Raw genomic sequence first — 21,352 nt, 5'->3', positions numbered from 1 at the left:
GTAGAAAGCTAAGCTCATTTGTCTTTGATAACTTTATTTTCCATGAAACTAAAGTAGCTTTTACATTTCCCAAAGTCTAACTTACTGTAAAAGCTACCAAAAAAGGAAAACATTGATTTTGCACACAGCTTGTCAGTGAAACAACATTAAGGTAGTTGTGGCCGAGTGGTTAAGGTGATGGACTCCAAATCCATTTGCTTTTCAAGCTGGTTTGAAAACGAAATGCATTCAAGATGAAGAGAATCAAAGCATGTTATGTTTAAGAATTGAGTTCTCAATCTCAGGTTAGCTCACCTACATATATATCCTGTTTTACAATGGACTTCTTTTTAAACCATATAATCTCAGACAGTATCTTCCTGCATTCTATGTACATGCTTGTGACCTTGTATAAATGTTTCTCAGTGGCAACTTTTGCATGCAGATTCTTTCTATCTGGACTTACAGCTGTAGAGATATAATGAAAGGTAAGAACAAATGTCTGGTAATCAACAAACTATTAATTGTGCAGTGTCAGTTGTTATAATTCCAAACTTTATTAAGGAATAGACCATAAATTCTCAAACTCAGTCCTCAGGACCCCACACAGTGTATGTTTTGCAGGTAACCCAGCAGGTGCATAGGTGTATTAATTACTCACTGACACATTTTAAAAAGTCCACTTGTGGAGCTAATTATTTACTTGTGGTTCTGCGAGGAGACCTACAAAACATGCACTGTGTGGGGTTCTGAGAACCGAGTTTGAGAACCTGTGGAATAGACCAATGAAAAACCTAATATATTTTAAATGATTATTATTTGATAAAATGTCCGTAAAATGTACAATACAGTTCATGAGCACTAGTGTTGGCATGGCGTGATGTTAAAGGCTCTGATTTCTAATTAATTTAGTACAAGATCAAAAGTCCTTGACACCTATATTTGACATTAAACTATACTAGCTATTATATTTCACAAAGTTTACATATTAATATTGAAGCAAATTAAAATAAAATGTATCAGATATTTCTGCCAACAGGAAAAATGTTTTGATTTCCAAGTAGCACCATCCAATTGAGGTCAGGTAGTTGTGGCCGAGTGGTTAAGGCGATGGACTTGAAATCCATTGGGGTTACCCTGCGCAAGTTCAAATCCTGACAGCTACGTGCTGCTTTTTATGCATGTAGAAAGCTAAGCTCATTTGTCCTTGATAACTTTATTTTCCGTGAAACTAAAGTAGCTTTTACATTTCCCAAAGTTTAACTTACTGTAAAAGCTACCAAAAAAGAAAAACATTGATTTTGCACACAGCTTGTCAATGAAACAACATTAAGGTAGTTGTGGCCGAGTGGTTAAGGTGATGGACTCAAAATCCATTTGCTTTTCAAGCTGGTTTAAAAACGAAATGCATTCAAGACGAAGAGAATCAAAGCATGTTATGTTTAAGAATTGAGTTCTCAATCTCAGCTTAGCTCACCTACATATATATCCTGTTTTACAATGGACTTCTTTTTAAACCATATAATCTCAGACAGTGTCTTCCTGCATTCTATGTACATGCTTGTGACCTTGTATAAATGTTTCCCAGTGGCAACTTATGCATGCAGATTCTTTCTATCTGGACTTACAGCTGTAGAGATGTAATGAAAGGTAAGAAATAATGTCTGGTAATCAACAAACTATTAATTGTGCAGTGTCAGTTGTTATAATTCCAAACTTTATTAAGGAATAGACCATAAGTTCTCAAACTCAGTCCTCAGGACCCCACACAGTGTATGTTTTGCAGGTAACCCAGCAGGTGCATATGTGTATTAATTACTCACTGACATATTTTAAAAAGTCCACTTGTGGAGCTAATTATTTACTTGTGGTTCTGCGCTGAGACCTGCAAAACATGCACTGTGTGGGGTTCTGAGAACCGAGTTTGAGAACCTGTGGAATAGACCAATGAAAAACTTAATATATTTTAAATGATTATTATTTGATAAAATGTCCGTAAAATGTACAATACAGTTCATGAGCACTAGTGTTGGCATGGTGTGATGTTAAAGGCTCTGATTTCTAATTAATTTAGTACAAGATCAAAAGTCCTTGACACCTATATTTGACATTAAACTATACTAGCTATTATATTTTACAAAGTTTACATATTAATATTGAAGCAAATTAAAATAAAATGTATCAGATATTTCTGCCAACAGGAAAAATGTTTTGATTTCCAAGTAGCACCATCCAATTGAGGTCAGGTAGTTGTGGCCGAGTGGTTAAGGTGATGGACTTGAAATCCATTGGGGTTTCCCGCGCAGGTTCAAATCCTGCCAGCTACGTACTGCTTTTTATGCATGTAGAAAGCTAAGCTCATTTGTCCTTGATAACTTTATTTTCCATGAAACTAAAGTAGCTTTTACATTTCCCAAAGTATAACTTACTGTAAAAGCTACCAAAAAAGGAAAACATTGATTTTGCACACAGCTTGTCAGTGAAACAACATTAAGGTAGTTGTGGCCGAGTGGTTAAGGTGATGGACTCAAAATCCATTTGCTTTTCAAGCTGGTTTAAAAACGAAATGCATTCAAGATGAAGAGAATCAAAGCATGTTATGTTTAAGAATTGAGTTCTCAATCTCAGCTTAGCTCACCTACATATATATCCTGTTTTACAATGGACTTCTTTTTAAACCATATAATCTCAGACAGTATCTTCCTGCATTCTATGTACATGCTTGTGACCTTGTATAAATGTTTCTCAGTGGCAACTTTTGCATGCAGATTCTTTCTATCTGGACTTACAGCTGTAGAGATATAATGAAAGGTAAGAAATAATGTCTGGTAATCAACAAACTATTAATTGTGCAGTGTCAGTTGTTATAATTCCAAACTTTATTAAGGAATAGACCATAAATTCTCAAACTCAGTCCTCAGGACCCCACACAGTGTATGTTTTGCAGGTAACCCAGCAGGTGCATATGTGTATTAATTACTCACTGACACATTTTAAAAAGTCCACTTGTGGAACTAATTATTTACTTGTGGTTCTGCGAGGAGACCTACAAAACATGCACTGTGTGGGGTTCTGAGAACCGAGTTTGAGAACCTGTGGAATAGACCAATGAAAAACCTAATATATTTTAAATGATTATTATTTGATAAAATGTCCGTAAAATGTACAATACAGTTCATGAGCACTAGTGTTGGCATGGTGTGATGTTAAAGGCTCTGATTTCTAATTAATTTAGAACAAGATCAAAAGTCCTTGACACCTATATTTGACATTAAACTATACTAGCTATTATATTTCACAAAGTTTACATATTAATATTGAAGCAAATTAAAATAAAATGTATCAGATATTTCTGCCAACAGGAAAAATGTTTTGATTTCCAAGTAGCACCATCCAATTGAGGTCAGGTAGTTGTGGCCGAGTGGTTAAGGCGATGGACTTGAAATCCATTGGGGTTACCCCGCGCAAGTTCAAATCCTGCCAGCTACGTGCTGCTTTTTATGCATGTAGAAAGCTAAGCTCATTTGTCCTTGATAACTTTATTTTCCGTGAAACTAAAGTAGCTTTTACATTTCCCAAAGTTTAACTTACTGTAAAAGCTACCAAAAAAGAAAAACATTGATTTTGCACACAGCTTGTCAATGAAACAACATTAAGGTAGTTGTGGCCGAGTGGTTAAGGTGATGGACTCAAAATCCATTTGCTTTTCAAGCTGGTTTAAAAACGAAATGCATTCAAGATGAAGAGAATCAAAGCATGTTATGTTTAAGAATTGAGTTCTCAATCTCAGCTTAGCTCACCTACATATATATCCTGTTTTACAATGGACTTCTTTTTAAACCATATAATCTCAGACAGTGTCTTCCTGCATTCTATGTACATGCTTGTGACCTTGTATAAATGTTTCCCAGTGGCAACTTATGCATGCAGATTCTTTCTATCTGGACTTACAGCTGTAGAGATGTAATGAAAGGTAAGAAATAATGTCTGGTAATCAACAAACTATTAATTGTGCAGTGTCAGTTGTTATAATTCCAAACTTTATTAAGGAATAGACCATAAGTTCTCAAACTCAGTCCTCAGGACCCCACACAGTGTATGTTTTGCAGGTAACCCAGCAGGTGCATAGGTGTATTAATTACTCATTGACACATTTTAAAAAGTCCACTTGTGGAGCTAATTATTTACTCGTGGTTCTGCGCTGAGACCTGCAAAACATGCACTGTGTGGGGTTCTGAGAACCGAGTTTGAGAACCTGTGGAATAGACCAATGAAAAACCTAATATATTTTAAATGATTATTATTTGATAAAATGTCCGTAAAATGTACAATACAGTTCATGAGCACTAGTGTTGGCATGGTGTGATGTTAAAGGCTCTGATTTCTAATTAATTTAGTACAATATCAAAAGTCCTTGACACCTATATTTGACATTAAACTATACTAGCTATTATATTTCACAAAGTTTACATATTAATATTGAAGCAAATTAAAATAAAATGTATCAGATATTTCTGCCAACAGGAAAAATGTTTTGATTTCCAAGTAGCACCATCCAATTGAGGTCAGGTAGTTGTGTCTGAATGGTTAAGGCGATGGACTTGAAATCCATTGGGGTTTCCCCGCGCAGGTTCAAATCTTGCCAGCTATGTACTGCTTTTTATGCATGTAGAAAGCTAAGCTCATTTGTTCTTGATAACTTTATTTTCCATGAAACTAAAGTAGCTTTTACATTTCCCAAAGTTTAACTTACTGTAAAAGCTACCAAAAAAGGAAAACATTGATTTTGCACACAGCTTGTCAGTGAAACAACATTAAGGTAGTTGTGGCCGAGTGGTTAAGGTGATGGACTCAAAATCCATTTGCTTTTCAAGCTGGTTTAAAAACGAAATGCATTCAAGATGAAGAGAATCAAAGCATGTTATGTTTAAGAATTGAGTTCTCAATCTCAGTTTAGCTCACCTACATATATATCCTGTTTTACAATGGACTTCTTTTTAAACCATATAATCTCAGACAGTGTCTTCCTGCATTCTATGTACATGCTTGTGACCTTGTATAAATGTTTCCCAGTGGCAACTTATGCATGCAGATTCTTTCTATCTGGACTTACAGCTGTAGAGATGTAATGAAAGGTAAGAAATAATGTCTGGTAATCAACAAACTATTAATTGTGCAGTGTCAGTTGTTATAATTCCAAACTTTATTAAGGAATAGACCATAAGTTCTCAAACTCAGTCCTCAGGACCCCACACAGTGTATGTTTTGCAGGTAACCCAGCAGGTGCATAGGTGTATTAATTACTCACTGACACATTTTAAAAAGTCCACTTGTGGAGCTAATTATTTACTTGTGGTTCTGCGAGGAGACCTGCAAAACATGCACTGTGTGGGGTTCTGAGAACCGAGTTTGAGAACCTGTGGAATAGACCAATGAAAAACCTAATATATTTTAAATGATTATGATTTGATAAAATGTCCGTAAAATGCACAATACAGTTCATGAGCACTAGTGTTGGCATGGTGTGATGTTAAAGGCTCTGATTTCTAATTAATTTAGTACAAGATCAAAAGTCCTTGACACCTATATTTGACATTAAACTATACTAGCTATTATATTTCACAAAGTTTACATATTAATATGGAAGCAAATTAAAAGAAAATGTATCAGATATTTCTGCCAACAGGAAAAATGTTTTGATTTCCAAGTAGCACCATCCAATTGAGGTCAGGTAGTTGTGTCCGAGTGGTTAAGGCGATGGACTTGAAATCCATTGGGGTTTCCCCGCGCAGGTTCAAATCCTGCCAGCTATGTACTGCTTTTTATGCATGTAGAAAGCTAAGCTCATTTGTTCTTGATAACTTTATTTTCCATGAAACTAAAGTAGCTTTTACATTTCCCAAAGTTTAACTTACTGTAAAAGCTACCAAAAAAGGAAAACATTGATTTTGCACACAGCTTGTCAGTGAAACAACATTAAGGTGGTTGTGGCCGAGTGGTTAAGGTGATGGACTCAAAATCCATTTGCTTTTCAAGCTGGTTTAAAAACGAAATGCATTCAAGATGAAGAGAATCAAAGCATGTTATGTTTAAGAATTGAGTTCTCAATCTCAGTTTAGCTCACCTACATATATATCCTGTTTTACAATGGACTTCTTTTTAAACCATATAATCTCAGACAGTGTTATCCTGCATTCTATGTACATGCTTGTGACCTTGTATAAATGTTTCCCAGTGGCAACTTATGCATGCAGATTCTTTCTATCTGGATTTACAGCTGTAGAGATGTAATGAAAGGTAAGAAATAATGTCTGGTAATCAACAAACTATTAATTGTGCAGTGTCAGTTGTTATAATTCCAAACTTTATTAAGGAATAGACCATAAGTTCTCAAACTCAGTCCTCAGGACCCCACACAGTGTATGTTTTGCAGGTAACCCAGCAGGTGCATAGGTGTATTAATTACTCACTGACACATTTTAAAAAGTCCACTTGGGAGTTAATTATTTACTTGTGGTTCTGCGAGGAGACCTGCAAAACATGCACTGTGTGGGGTTCTGAGAACCGAGTTTGAGAACCTGTGGAATAGACCAATGAAAAACCTAATATATTTTAAATGATTATTATTTGATAAAATGTCCGTAAAATGTACAATACAGTTCAAGAGCACTAGTGTTGGCATGGTGTGATGTTAAAGGCTCTGATTTCTAATTAATTTAGTACAAGATCAAAAGTCCTTGACACCTATATTTGACATTAAACTATACTAGCTATTATATTTCACAAAGTTTACATATTAATATTGAAGCAAATTAAAATAAAATGTATCAGATATTTCTGCCAACAGGAAAAATGTTTTGATTTCCAAGTAGCACCATCCAATTGAGGTCAGGTAGTTGTGGCCGAGTGGTTAAGGCGATGGACTTGAAATCTATTGGGGTTTCCCCACGCAGGTTCAAATCCTGCCAGCTACGTACTGCTTTTTATGCATGTAGAAAGCTAAGCTCATTTGTCCTTGATAACTTTATTTTCCATGAAACTTAAGTAGCTTTTACATTTCCCAAAGTTTAACTTACTGTAAAAGCTACCAAAAAAGGAAAACATTGATTTTGCACACAGCTTGTCAGTGAAACAACATTAAGTTAGTTGTGGCCGAGTGGTTAAGGTGATGGACTCGAAATCCATTTGCTTTTCAAGCTGGTTTAAAAACGAAATGCATTCAAGATGAAGAGAATCAAAGCATGTTATGTTTAAGAATTGAGTTCTCAATCTCAGTTTAGCTCACCTACATATATATCCTGTTTTACAATGGACTTTTTTTTAAACCATATAATCTCAGACAGTGTCTTCCTGCATTCTATGTACATGCTTGTGACCTTGTATAAATGTTTCCCAGTGGCAACTTATGCATGCAGATTCTTTCTATCTGGACTTACAGCTGTAGAGATGTAATGAAAGGTAAGAAATAATGTCTGGTAATCAACAAACTATTAATTGTGCAGTGTCAGTTGTTATAATTCCAAACTTTATTAAGGAATAGACCATAAGTTCTCAAACTCAGTCCTCAGGACCCCACACAGTGTATGTTTTGCAGGTAACCCAGCAGGTGCATAGGTGTATTAATTACTCACTGACACATTTTAAAAAGTCCACTTGTGGAGCTAATTATTTACTTGTGGTTCTGCGAGGAGACCTGCAAAATATGCACTGTGTGGGGTTCTGAGAACCGAGTTTGAGAACCTGTGGAATAGACCAATGAAAAACCTAATATATTTTAAATGATTATTATTTGATAAAATGTCCGTAAAATGTACAATACAGTTCATGAGCACTAGTGTTGGCATGGTGTGATGTTAAAGGCTCTGATTTCTAATTAATTTAGTACAAGATCAAAAGTCCTTGACACCTATATTTGACATTAAACTGTACTAGCTATTATATTTCACAAAGTTTACATATTAATATTGAAGCAAATTAAAATAAAATGTATCAGATATTTCTGCCAACAGGAAAAATGTTTTGATTTCCAAGTAGCACTATCCAATTGAGGTCAGGTAGTTGTGGCCGAGTGGTTAAGGCGATGGACTTGAAGTCCATTGGGGTTTCCCCGTGCAGGTTCAAATCCTGTCAGTTACGTACTGCTTTTTATGCATGTAGAAAGCTAAGCTCACTTGTCCTTGATAACTTTATTTTCCATGAAACTAAAGTAGCTTTTACATTTCCCAAAGTTTAACTTACTGTAAAAGCTACCAAAAAAGGAAAACATTGGTTTTGCACACAGCTTGTCAGTGAAACAACATTAAGGTAGTTGTGGCCGAGTGGTTAAGTTGATGGACTCGAAATCCATTTGCTTTTCAAGCTGGTTTAAAAATGAAATGCATTCAAGTTTAACTTACTGTAAAAGCTACCAAAAAAGGAAAACATTGATTTTGCACAAAGCTTGTCAGTGAAACAACATTAAGGTAGTTGTGGCCGAGTGGTTAAGTTGATGGACTCGAAATCCATTTGCTTTTCAAGCTGGTTTAAAAACGAAATGCATTCAAGATGAAGAGAATCAAAGCATGTTATGTTTAAGAATTGAGTTCTCAATCTCAGCTTAGCTCACCTACATATATATCCTGTTTTACAATGGACTTCTTTTTAAACCATATAATCTCAGACAGTGTCTTCCTGCATTCTATGTACATGCTTGTGACCTTGTATAAATGTTTCTCAGTGGCAACTTTTGCATGCAGATTCTTTCTATCTGGATTTACAGCTGTAGAGATGTAATGAAAGGTAAGAAATAATGTCTGGTAATCAACAAACTATTAATTGTGCAGTGTCAGTTGTTATAATTCCAAACTTTATTAAGGAATGGACCATAGGTTCTTAAACTCAGTTCTCAGGACCCCACACAGTGTATGTTTTGCAGGTAACCCAGCAGGTGCACAGGTGTATTAATTACTCACTGACACATTTTAAAAAGTCCACTTGTGGAGCTAATTATTTACTTGTGATTCTGCGAGGAGACCTGCAAAACATGCACTGTGTGGGGTTCTGAGAACCGAGTTTGAGAACCTGTGGAATAGACCAATGAAAAACCTAATATATTTTAAATGATTATTATTTGATAAAATGTCCGTAAAATGTACAATACAGTTCATGAGCACTAGTGTTGGCATGGTGTGATGTTAAAGGCTCTGATTTCTAATTAATTTAGTACAAGATCAAAAGTCCTTGACACCTATATTTGACATTAAACTGTACTATCTATTATATTTCACAAAGTTTACATATTAATATTGAAGCAAATTAAAATAAAATGTATCAGATATTTCAGCCAACAGGAAAAATGTTTTGATTTCCAAGTAGCACCATCCAATTGAGGTCAGGTAGTTGTGGCCGAGTGGTTAAGGCGATGGACTTGAAATCCATTGGGGTTTCTCCGCGCAGGTTCAAATCCTGCCAGCTACGTACTGCTTTTTATGCATGTAGAAAGCTAAGCTCATTTGTCCTTGATAACTTTATTTTCCATGAAACTTAAGTAGCTTTTAAATTTCCCAAAGTTCAACTTACTGTAAAAGCTACCAAAAAAGGAAAACATTGATTTTGCACACAGCTTGTCAGTGAAACAACATTAAGGTAGTTGTGGCCGAGTTGTTAAGGTGATGGACTTGAAATCCATTTGCTTTTCAAGCTGGTTTAAAAACGAAATGCATTCAAGATGAAGAGAATCAAAGTATGTTATGTTTAAGAATTGAGTTATCAATCTCAGCTTAGCTCACCTACATATATACAGATGTAGCCACCTTTATCTTGAGTGGCCGCGGCGGTTGTCCCGTTCGACCATACGCAGCGTACTGTGGCGTAGCGAGGCGCGCCTAGCCACAGAGAGGCTATCTAATCGCACGGAGACAGACATTTGACGTTTGGCGTTACCTTTACGTGTAATACCTGCGATCAGCCACCAGATGTCGCTTTTTACAATCACCACTGCGCATGCGTGTGGTCTCCCGTAAAATACAATACTGACATACATAATAAGGACTACTTTACTAAGGCGTCTCATTACGCTGCATACAGCAAATACTGTACTCATTACGCTGCATTATTTAATACAGTACTGTATATACAGTACGACACCGACGCAAATACAGTAGTACAGCATACAGTATATGATCCATCTACAATACTTTATGAATACTGTATGTGAGCGTCCAAGTCCCGCAGACAAAACACAGTACTGTAAAACCAGTAGTGTACACTGTCGCAAATGGATGTGTGTTACAAGTTCACTATTGCCTCTCAAGATTAGGAATTTTCTACAGTATGTTATCGTCCTAATCCCGTAGCCATTACAGCATAATCAAAACCAACGGATTTATACATTTGTCTGCGGCGAAGTGGTGAAGTGTTTCGCTTCCTATACTCAGAGTCCAGGGTTCGATTCCTTAAGTACGAATGCATGTTACTGTAGTTTTTTTCAGACACTTTATTATTTTTTTTATTCACATACTGTAAACCAGGGCATACAGTAGCTGCATGAGCGGTTCTATGCGATCGAGTCCGGTGTACCATAATGTGCAGGTTCTATGCAGGTTAAGGTACTATGCTCCGTACACAGTACACATACAATTCTGTAGCTGGGCAGACTGAATAGAAATGGCTACCACCTATGACTCCTTGCCCCACAGAGGCCCTAGGCTACGGAGCAAGTAATAGTCCAGATTGTACAGACTATGGGGCAATGCTGAAGGAGCGTCACAATCCCCTAGCTAAAATACACAGTATGCATATTATGGTACACCGGACTCGATGACATACTGTAGCACACTGGCAAAATGGCCGCCGCCCCTGAACCCTTGTGCAGGTTATGGGGCAATGCTGAAGGAGCGTCACAATCCCCTAGCCAAAATACACAGGGGAGGGATAAGCTACTGTAGGATTGCATACAGTATTACGGTACACCGGACTCAATCGCATAGCACACTGTCAAAACGACCACTACCCGTGAACCCCCACCTCCTGAACCCCCACCTCGTGGCAGGCAGCAGTTGGGTATGGAATGAGAAATGGCATAAGCTGTGCAGGCTACGGGGCGATGCTGAAGGAGCGTCACAATCCCCTAGCCAAAATACACAGAGATACTGTAAGCGAGGTCTATGCACATTACAGTACTGTACGTTACACCGGGCTCGGTCGCATAGCAAACTGACAAAACACAAGTTTTACAGTACATACAGTAAAGCAGGCCAAAGCTGCAGGAGAGTTTCTACTGTAAAGGTTCTATGCACCGTACGGTAATGTACACATACCTGTACAATTCTATAGCAGGGCAGACTCAATTGAAATGGCTACCGCCTGTGACTCCTACAGTAGCTCCTAGGAGGCACTCAGCTATGGAGCAAATAACAGCACAGATTTTGCAGGCTACGGGGCAATGCTGAAGGAGCGTCACAATCCCCTAGCTACAATACACAGGGGTGATAGAGATAATCGAGTGGCTGGAGGGGGGTCCCCTTGATTTAAGGGGCCCCCACTCCTCCAGGGTACTCCGGCCAGGTGTGACTAGTTGGGTATTTAATTCCATGGCCGCAGGGACCGGTATAAAAGTCTCCCCCGGCTGTGCATTATCTGTCCAGCTAGTGGAGCCCAGTGCTGATTCAAAAAATATGGGGAACCCCTACGCTTTTTTTGTCCCCCTTATTTTTTGCACCAGGACCAGGCGCAGAGCCCGGTGCTGGTTCTAAAAAGATGGGGGATCCCGTGTCCATTTTTTCCGTATTCCTTCCGGAATTCGACTGCAATTGCATATACAGTACTGTACCCCTTAATGTCACTGCTTACAGTATACAGTATTTAGACATGAGCTTGTGTACAGTATCTGTCATGAGGTGCTTTTTTCACTGACACTATAACTTTTTTCTATTGTGATATACTGTACAGAGGCGGCAAACTAGCCAAACGGGAATAATCAGCTTCTGCAGAATAAAATGAGATGCTACAGTACATGCCTATATTCTGTGAGTGACTGCGGCTCTATGAAATTAAATCAGAAAATTTAAATATGAAATGCATTACTAATGTGTGGCATTACTGTACTGTATGTGTATAAGGTGTACTACAATATTTTCTGGTGTAACATAAGGAAAGGGCACTACTGCATGGTCTAATGCAGTGGTTCTCAAACTTGGTCCTCAGGACCCCACACAGTGCATGTTTTGCAGGTAAACCAGCAAGTGCACAGATGTATTCATTACTAACTGACACATTTTAGAAGGTCCATACAGTAGGTGGAGCTAATTTTTTCACTTGTGATTCTGTGAGACCTGCAAAACCTGCACTGTGTGGGGTCCTGAGGACTGAGTTTGAGAACCTGTGGTCTAATGTAAATAAAGATGAATGTGGTGGGGTGTAATGTGAATAAGGGGCATTACTGTTAGGAGTAATGTGGTACTATGATATGATGTCATGAGAATAAGAGACACCACTGCATGATATAATGTGAATAAAGTTGCAGTACTGTGTTGTGTCATTTCATCTTCGGGTATTATTGTGTTACCATGCCCCTTCCCAGCAAGAACATACTGTACACTGTTTTGGGCTGGCACTAAATGTGCACATTGTTCTTATTTAGATTATAGGGGGTAGGAGCGCCAAAATGGGTGATGGTGCTGGGAAAGGGGTGCAGGGTTAGAGGCGGAACTACGTAGCATCTGTGCAAGAGGGCATCAGCCAAAATCTAGCCTAGGGCATCATGTTGGTCAGGTTTGGCTCTGATAATACTGTATACTGTACTCTTACTGTACTTTGCATTCAATACAGATACTGTTTGCACACAGGTTTTACATGAATCATTGGCAATGCTGCAGGAGTGTCTCATTAGGCAATCTAAAATATACCACGACTATGGGTGGGGATACAGTAGGGAAGTTCTGTCACCATAAGCTGTCTGCTGTGTATAGCATATTTCCATCTGAGATGCATTTGTGTGTTTGTAATAAGAAAAAAACATTTTACTGTACATTTAGTGGATACAGTATTTCTCCCCCATAATGACGTATCATACTGTACAGGTACCCTCATGTACTGTACCGTACCATACTGTAAAATTGAATATTTATTGGAAAAACATCAATATTAATGTAAAAATAAAGTATTACAACATCCGATTCCATGTACTGCACTGATCAAAATGTACAGTACTCTTATTCAGGACTTATAAAACTGAAAATAACTGTTCATACAGTACACATCAATAACATTACTACTGTATAATATTCTACATTAGTTTATGCAATAATCAGACAAAGGCAATTTTATCATTTTTTTTAATAATGCACCAATTTAAAATTTTAAACAGAAAATACAGAACTACATATTTGTGGCTTGACCATTTCTTTCAACTACAACAGGTAATACTTTATACAGGTGATTTATATAATTATTACAATGTTCAGGTGTGAGTACTTCTAGCCAAAATTTCTTTATCCCATCCACCAGTTGCTGTTTTGTTGTTGGCTTTGCAACACTCCTAACGTACCTCTTCAATTGAGCCCACACTAATTCGATTGGGTTCATGTCTGGTGATCTATATAAAAATAAAAAAAAGCGTATAGAAAAAATTAATTACATTACAGTAAATAGAGAAAATTAAACATACAATATTGTACTGTTTATTAAACAAAAATTTTTTTTACAGTACTAGAGTGCTATCCAAAATTTTACTTGTACACTGTTGAAAGAATACTCACTCTGGTGGTGTGCGTTCCCAATTCATACCTTTCTCTTCCATAAATTTGGCTGAGGCGGAGTGTTTAGGATCATTGTCTTGGAATATCCTATGGTGAGTTGGGTAATATTTATTCACAAATGGCACCATACATTTCTCTACTATTGTTTCTTGGAAATATTTCTTATCCATGATTCCTACAGAAATCAAAAAATGTTGTTCATTAATAAGCAACTCCTTTTATTGTGCAGTTACACGTACTCTACAGTACAACATGTATTTTTACAGAACACAGGCACAGAATAAAGTATAGTACTGTACCTTCGAAAAATAATAGGGGACCAGCTCCTAATCGTGATATGCCTCCCCATACATGGATTTTCAATGGATGCTTTGGGCGTGGTTTTAAAGAGATATGGTTACGTTTCCTGAATGACATTCTGGAGAACCGCTCAAGGGCAACAGACGATTCATCTGTGAAAATGACATCATCAAATGTTTCACCACTCTCAATCCATCGCCGTGCCTGTTCCACTCTCTTTTCTTTATTCACATCTCTTATCATTGGAGATATCCTGTGAAGAGCCAAAAATAATGAAATCAGATACAGTTAGGAAATTACAGATTTACAGATTACTGTATATACAGTAGACTGTATGTGCAGTATACTGTATTATATACCTACTGTATACATTAAACTGTACATACAGTACATTAAGTTACATACAGAGTAATATATATATATACATACTGTACATACACACAAACACACACACACACACAGTATACAGTATGTAATCATCACAATAAGCCGGCAATGCTTCATTGCTGTCTCTGAGTGCCTATACAGTAGGTATCTCTTTTGGGATAGAATATATACAGTATATACACACACACATACTGTATATAGTATAAAGTACACACTCTGTATAATGATTTATGGCATTATTATATCACGTATCAAGGGATTATTAACAGTGCATTTACTGTATGGTTTATACTGCTTTCAGTATTTTACCTTGTTGCGCCAAAGGTCCATCCCATTTTCCGTCGCATCCTTTTGATGCTGGTGGCCGATATGTCCAGGTCATACTTGGAATGGAGAATTCGTTTTATTTGCAGAGCAGTACGCTCATCATCCTCACGAGTTAGTTCCTCCACAATTTGTTGCACTCTCCTACAGTACAATACAGTATGAAAAATATGAATTCATGAACAGCACAATCACAGTTACAATTGATGAAGTTTTTATTTTATTTCAAAAAAATTGTTTATGGTATAAAGCAAGTCATTTAAACATTACAGTAGTGTACAGTACGTACCATGTGCATTTTGTAGGAAATACAAATCTGGGCGTTGTTCTCTCGAATGCATGATAGCGCACCGTTTCTAAAGTGACTATAATGCCACTTTCCTTGAGCCATGCATGGATCTCTTTGATGGTTTTATTTTCTTTTTTCATGTTGGCGATTATCTTGCTCATCGTTTTGTTGATAGTTACTGGCATGTTGTCCAACTATAATTCCTGTATGGAGAGAAAACATTTGTGAATACTGTAGTCTAAAATTTACACATCTGAAAATGCATAAGAGTTTTATGATAGAAGTTAATACTGTACATGTTTACTATCCAGTACCTGATGTTCAAATTTAAGTATTGTATACTGTACAGTACTGAAAATACAACTTCAGTGTTATGGACTGTATGAAACAGATACAGTACAGTAAATAACCCTCCTTGGAAGTGCATGGGCCCTGTGAGACTTACAGTAGTGTACAGCATAAGGGTCGACTGACATGATGTACAAGCATTACATACAGTACATGTCAGTACTGTATGTAAATTCTTCAATTATTGCCTAACAACAATGCTGCTTACTGTATATTAAATACTGTAGGCCTAGAAATGTGCATCTCAATATAGTAGTTAAAAACACAGGGGCCTATGTGGATAAGCGAGTTCTATGCACACTAAAAATGGCCACCGACCGTGAACCCCCAGCACGTGGCAGCGCTCGGATATGTAGTGAGATACAGTATGGCATACATTTCACAGTTCAGGGGGCAATGCTGAAGGAGCGTCACAATCCCCTAGCTCAATTACATTGGGATAAGCGAGGTCTATGCACACTACGGTATACCGAGCTGGATCGCTTAGCAACCTGACAAAATGGCCGCCGACCGTGAACTCCCAGCACGTGGCAGCGCTTGGATATGTAGTGAGATACAATATGGCATACATTTCACAGTTCAGGGGGCAATGCTGAAGGAGCGTCACAATCCCCTAGCTCAATTACATTGGGATAAGCGAGGTCTATGCACATTACGGTATACCGAGCTGGATCGCTTAGCAACCTGACAAAATGGCCGCCGACCGTGAACTCCCAGCACGTGGCAGCGCTCGGATATGGAGTGAGATACAATATGGCATACATTTCACAGTTCAGGGGGCAATGCTGAAGGAGCGTCACAATCCCCTAGCTCAATTACACTGGGATAAGCGAGGTCTACTGTATGCACATTACGGTATACCGAGCTGGATCGCTTAGCAACCTGACAAAATGGCCACCGACCGTGAACTCCCAGCACGTGGCAGCGCTCGGATATGTAGTGAGATACAATATGGCATACATTTCACAGTTCAGGGGGCAATGCTGAAGGAGCGTCACAATCCCCTAGCTCAATTACATTGGGATAAGCGAGGTCTATGCACATTACGGTATACCGAGCTGGATCGCTTAGCAACCTGACAAAATGGCCACCGACCGTGAACTCCCAGCACGTGGCAGCGCTCGGATATGTAGTGAGATACAGTATGGCATACATTTTAAAATACACCGGGATAAGTTGTACAGGCCATGGAGCAATGCACAGGGACATTCATCATTTACGTACAGTATATAAATAATTGTAAACCGTAAATGAAAGAATTACCGGTCAAATACTGTATGACGAAACTGTGTCAATGAGCTGGAACAGTATGGCCTGTGAAGAAGTTTTCGAAGGCAGAAACGGAGAGCAAATTATCAGGAGATTTCTGAAAGGTCGGAGAAGATCCACACAGCAAGTCTGCTTACGAGGAAACAGCTTTGCAAAGTGGGTAGCGGGGCGGTGACTGAGACGCTCTTTTATTCACATTCACACAAAAGGAATTCTTACCGCTGTGATTGGTGCCAATATAGGCGCATTCATCCTTACACCAATCACAGAGCATACTGTACTTTTGAATGTGAATAAAAGAGCGTCTCAGTCACCGCCCGCTACCCACTTTGCACATCTGTTTCCTCGTAGGCAGACTTGCTGTGTGGATCTTCTCCGACCTTTCAGAAATCTCCTGATAATTTGCTCTCCGTTTCTGCCTTCGAAAACTTCTTCACAGGCCATACTGTTCCAGCTCATTGACACAGTTTCGTCATACAGTATTTGACCGGTAATTCTTTCATTTACGGTTTACAATTATTTATATACTGTACGTAAATGATGAATGTCCCTGTGCATTGCTCCATGGCCTGTACAACTTATCCCGGTGTATTTTAAAATGTATGCCATACTGTATCTCACTACATATCCGAGCGCTGCCACGTGCTGGGAGTTCACGGTCGGTGGCCATTTTGTCAGGTTGCTAAGCGATCCAGCTCGGTATACCGTAATGTGCATAGACCTCGCTTATCCCAATGTAATTGAGCTAGGGGATTGTGACGCTCCTTCAGCATTGCCCCCTGAACTGTGAAATGTATGCCATATTGTATCTCACTACATATCCGAGCGCTGCCACGTGCTGGGAGTTCACGGTCGGCGGCCATTTTGTCAGGTTGCTAAGCGATCCAGCTCGGTATACCGTAATGTGCATACAGTAGACCTCGCTTATCCCAGTGTAATTGAGCTAGGGGATTGTGACGCTCCTTCAGCATTGCCCCCTGAACTGTGAAATGTATGCCATATTGTATCTCACTCCATATCCGAGCGCTGCCACGTGCTGGGAGTTCACGGTCGGCGGCCATTTTGTCAGGTTGCTAAGCGATCCAGCTCGGTATACCGTAATGTGCATACAGTAGACCTCGCTTATCCCAGTGTAATTGAGCTAGGGGATTGTGACGCTCCTTCAGCATTGCCCCCTGAACTGTGAAATGTATGCCATATTGTATCTCACTACATATCCGAGCGCTGCCACGTGCTGGGAGTTCACGGTCGGCGGCCATTTTGTCAGGTTGCTAAGCGATCCAGCTCGGTATACCGTAATGTGCATAGACCTCGCTTATCCCAATGTAATTGAGCTAGGGGATTGTGACGCTCCTTCAGCATTGCCCCCTGAACTGTGAAATGTATGCCATATTGTATCTCACTACATATCCGAGCGCTGCCACGTGCTGGGAGTTCACGGTCGGCGGCCATTTTGTCAGGTTGCTAAGCGATCCAGCTCGGTATACCGTAGTGTGCATAGACCTCGCTTATCCCAATGTAATTGAGCTAGGGGATTGTGACGCTCCTTCAGCATTGCCCCCTGAACTGTGAAATGTATGCCATACTGTATCTCACTACATATCCGAGCGCTGCCACGTGCTGGGGGTTCACGGTCGGTGGCCATTTTTAGTGTGCATAGAACTCGCTTATCCACATAGGCCCCTGTGTTTTTAACTACTATATTGAGATGCACATTTCTAGGCCTACAGTATTTAATATACAGTAAGCAGCATTGTTGTTAGGCAATAATTGAAGAATTTACATACAGTACTGACATGTACTGTATGTAATGCTTGTACATCATGTCAGTCGACCCTTATGCTGTACACTACTGTAAGTCTCACAGGGCCCATGCACTTCCAAGGAGGGTTATTTACTGTACTGTATCTGTTTCATACAGGAAACTAATTGCAGTCCATAACACTAATATTAAGCCCACTCCATTATCCACTCCTCCCCTGTGTATTAAACACCCCCTACCACCCTGGAAGTCATGTACCAGGGCCCCTTCATTCAGCACAATGCCCCCTTCTACAGTTTAGTGTTCTCCTTCCTGCCCCATCTGTGCAGTAAAGGAATAATTAGCAGAAATTATTTCTCCAGGTCCTACTGTACATACTGAGCGAAAGATAGAACCCCCCCTATCCCCCGCGGAGCATCAAAGCTGCCGCTGATAGCTCCCCCCACCCCTTCCGCTGGTGAGTGGGTAGGGGCCCCAGTGCATTGCTGTGTCCAGGGGCCCACACTGCTGTTAAGATGGCTCTAGTAATTGAGCTAGGGGATTGTGACGCTCCTTCAGCATTGCCCCTGGACTGTACCATACTGTATCTCACTCCATATCCAAGCGCTGCCACGTGCTGGGAGTTCACGGTCGGTGGCCATTTTGTCAGGTTGCTAAGCGATCCAGCTCGGTATAACGTAATGTACATAGACCTTGCTTATCCCGGTGTACTACAGGTATGTGCAGTAGTACTGAATGATTGCTATCACTTGTGGTGAAACACCTATCTTATCAAATACAGTAACTACTGTACAGTATAGTTGTTCGCACAGGTGATGGTAATCATACTGTATATTTAAACTGAAGTCCGTAACAGAGCATTCTGTCCCTCCTGCAGAGGTTCTTGTTGGGAGGCACAGGGAAAAAAGGCAAATACTGTACAGTATTTGCACTTTACTGTTGTGCACTTTATTTGAAAATGTACAGTTGTTTGCTATTTTTAGCATGCTGTGCTTTACATGTTTTCTTATTGTGGTTTTTATATTTTTAGACAAAAGACAAAGAATGCAGACTACCAGATTTTACGGGAGTGCCAAAACCCACCCATCAGTGGCACAGAAACTTGCTGCATTAGTCCCACAAAAGAAGAAGAAAACTGCCAAGGCGGCTCAGAAAGAAAATGTGGTGAAACCACGAAAAAATGCCAAGGCAAAGAATAATACGTTGGAGATGATATGTGGTGTGGCAAATGATGTAATTGTTCCATCTCCTGCAGATCACAGTGTTCAGCCAATGAATCTGGAAATACCGGTGCTAGAGGACGTGACAAACACGCTGCATCAGGAAGCTTCTTTTTTGGACCATGTAGCCACCCCTGGACAAGAAGACATGACACATTCACCACGAAGAAGGTTGCATTTCACAGATGTGAACACCAAAGTGCAGGACTGCCAGTGTACCTGTCCTGTTTTACTAAAGGAGCTACTCAGTAAGGTGACCAATATGGAGTCAGAAGTTGGTGGACAGGTCAATCAGCTGCAGACCGATGTGGCTGGCCTTAAAGAAGGCATAAAGGAACAGATGGTAGAAGCCATGAAGAAAGTCATTGAACAAACGAGGGAAGAATGGCAAGTTGGAGTTTGCCGCACCATCATTGCAACACACCACCAAGCGGTTCAAGTCAGCGGCCTGGACGACCGAGGCCTGGAGGACCGCAGAGGAGGCCTGGAGGACCGCAGAGGAGGCCTGGAGGACCGCAGCGGACTGGACGAAGTCAGCGGCATGGACGACCACAGAGGAGGCCTGGAGGACCGCAGAGGAGGCCTGGAGGACCGCAGAGGAGGCCTGGAGGACCGCAGAGGAGGCCTGGACGACCGCAGAGGAGGCCTGGACGACCGCAGAGGAGGCCTGGACGACCGCAGAGGAGGCCTGGAGGACCGCAGAGGAGGCCTGGAGGACCGCAGCGGACTGGACGAAGTCAGCGGCATGGACGACCACAGAGGAGGCCTGGAGGACCGCAGAGGAGGCCTGGAGGACCGCAGAGGAGGCCTGGAGGACCGCAGAGGAGGCCTGGAGGACCGCAGAGGAGGCCTGGACGACCGCAGAGGAGGCCTGGACGACCGCAGAGGAGGCCTAGACGACCGTAGAGGAGGCCTGGGGGACCGCAGCAGCGGACTGGACGAAGTCAGCGACTTGGACGACCGCAGAGGAGGCCTGGAGGACCGCAGAAGAGGCCTGGAGGACCGCAGAAGAGACCTGGAGGACCGCAGAAGAGACCTGGAGGACCGCAGAGGCCTGGACCACAGCAGCGGACTGGACGAAGTCAGCGACTTGGGCGACCGCAGAGGAGGCCTGGACGACCGCAGAGGAGGCCTGGACGACCGCAGAGGAGGCCTGGACGACCGCAGAGGAGGCCTGGGGGACCGCAGCAGCGGACTGGACGAAGTCAGCGACTTGGACGACCGCAGAGGAGGCCTGGAGGACCGCAGAAGAGACCTGGAGGACCGCAGAAGAGACCTGGAGGACCGCAGAGGCCTGGACCACAGCAGCGGACTGGACGAAGTCAGCGACTTGGGCGACCGCAGAGGAGGCCTGGACGACCACAGAGGCCTGGAGGACCGCAGAGGAAACATGGAGGACCGCAGAGGAGGCCTGGAGGACCGCAGAGGAGGCCTGGAGGACCGCAGAAGAGACCTGGAGGACAGCAGAGGAGGCCTGGAGGACCGCAGAGGAGGCCTGGAGGACCGCAGAGGAGGCCTGGAGGACCGCAGAAGAGACCTGGAGGACAGCAGAAGAGGCCTGGAGGACCGCAGAGGAGGCCTGGAGGACCGCAGTGGAGGCCTGGAGGACCGCAGAGGAGGCCTGGAGGACCGCAGAAGAGACCTGGAGGACCGCAGAGGAGGCCTGGAGGACCGCAGAGGAGGCCTGGAGGACCGCAGAGGAGGCCTGGAGGACCGCAGAGGCCTGGACCACAGCAGC

General features: G+C 41.1%; 8 non-coding genes across 8 annotated transcripts; all 8 read left to right on the top strand.

Moving 5' to 3' along the window:
- Nucleotides 1–1,063: 1,063 nt before the first annotated feature.
- Nucleotides 1,064–1,145, top strand: TRNAS-UGA (transfer RNA serine (anticodon UGA)). The gene has a single exon. It is a non-coding gene; the product is annotated as a tRNA-Ser (tRNA).
- Nucleotides 1,146–2,225: 1,080 nt separating this feature from the next.
- On the top strand, nucleotides 2,226–2,306 carry TRNAS-UGA (transfer RNA serine (anticodon UGA)). Its single transcript has one exon. It is a non-coding gene; the product is annotated as a tRNA-Ser (tRNA).
- Nucleotides 2,307–3,386: 1,080 nt separating this feature from the next.
- TRNAS-UGA (transfer RNA serine (anticodon UGA)) lies at nucleotides 3,387–3,468 on the top strand. The gene has a single exon. It is a non-coding gene; the product is annotated as a tRNA-Ser (tRNA).
- A 1,080-nt stretch (nucleotides 3,469–4,548) lies between these two features.
- Nucleotides 4,549–4,630, top strand: TRNAS-UGA (transfer RNA serine (anticodon UGA)). Its single transcript has one exon. It is a non-coding gene; the product is annotated as a tRNA-Ser (tRNA).
- Nucleotides 4,631–5,710: 1,080 nt separating this feature from the next.
- On the top strand, nucleotides 5,711–5,792 carry TRNAS-UGA (transfer RNA serine (anticodon UGA)). The gene has a single exon. It is a non-coding gene; the product is annotated as a tRNA-Ser (tRNA).
- A 1,079-nt stretch (nucleotides 5,793–6,871) lies between these two features.
- Nucleotides 6,872–6,953, top strand: TRNAS-UGA (transfer RNA serine (anticodon UGA)). Its single transcript has one exon. It is a non-coding gene; the product is annotated as a tRNA-Ser (tRNA).
- A 1,080-nt stretch (nucleotides 6,954–8,033) lies between these two features.
- TRNAS-UGA (transfer RNA serine (anticodon UGA)) lies at nucleotides 8,034–8,115 on the top strand. Its single transcript has one exon. It is a non-coding gene; the product is annotated as a tRNA-Ser (tRNA).
- A 1,238-nt stretch (nucleotides 8,116–9,353) lies between these two features.
- Nucleotides 9,354–9,435, top strand: TRNAS-UGA (transfer RNA serine (anticodon UGA)). The gene has a single exon. It is a non-coding gene; the product is annotated as a tRNA-Ser (tRNA).
- The last annotated feature ends 11,917 nt before the right edge of the window (nucleotides 9,436–21,352 follow it).

The sequence above is a fragment of the Pseudophryne corroboree genome, chromosome 11 (genome assembly GCF_028390025.1).
Source record: "Pseudophryne corroboree isolate aPseCor3 chromosome 11, aPseCor3.hap2, whole genome shotgun sequence".
In the NCBI taxonomy this organism is placed as follows: domain Eukaryota; kingdom Metazoa; phylum Chordata; class Amphibia; order Anura; family Myobatrachidae; genus Pseudophryne; species Pseudophryne corroboree.
Note: the sequence above shows the minus strand (reverse complement) of the source record. Positions and strands in the feature narration are given on the sequence as shown.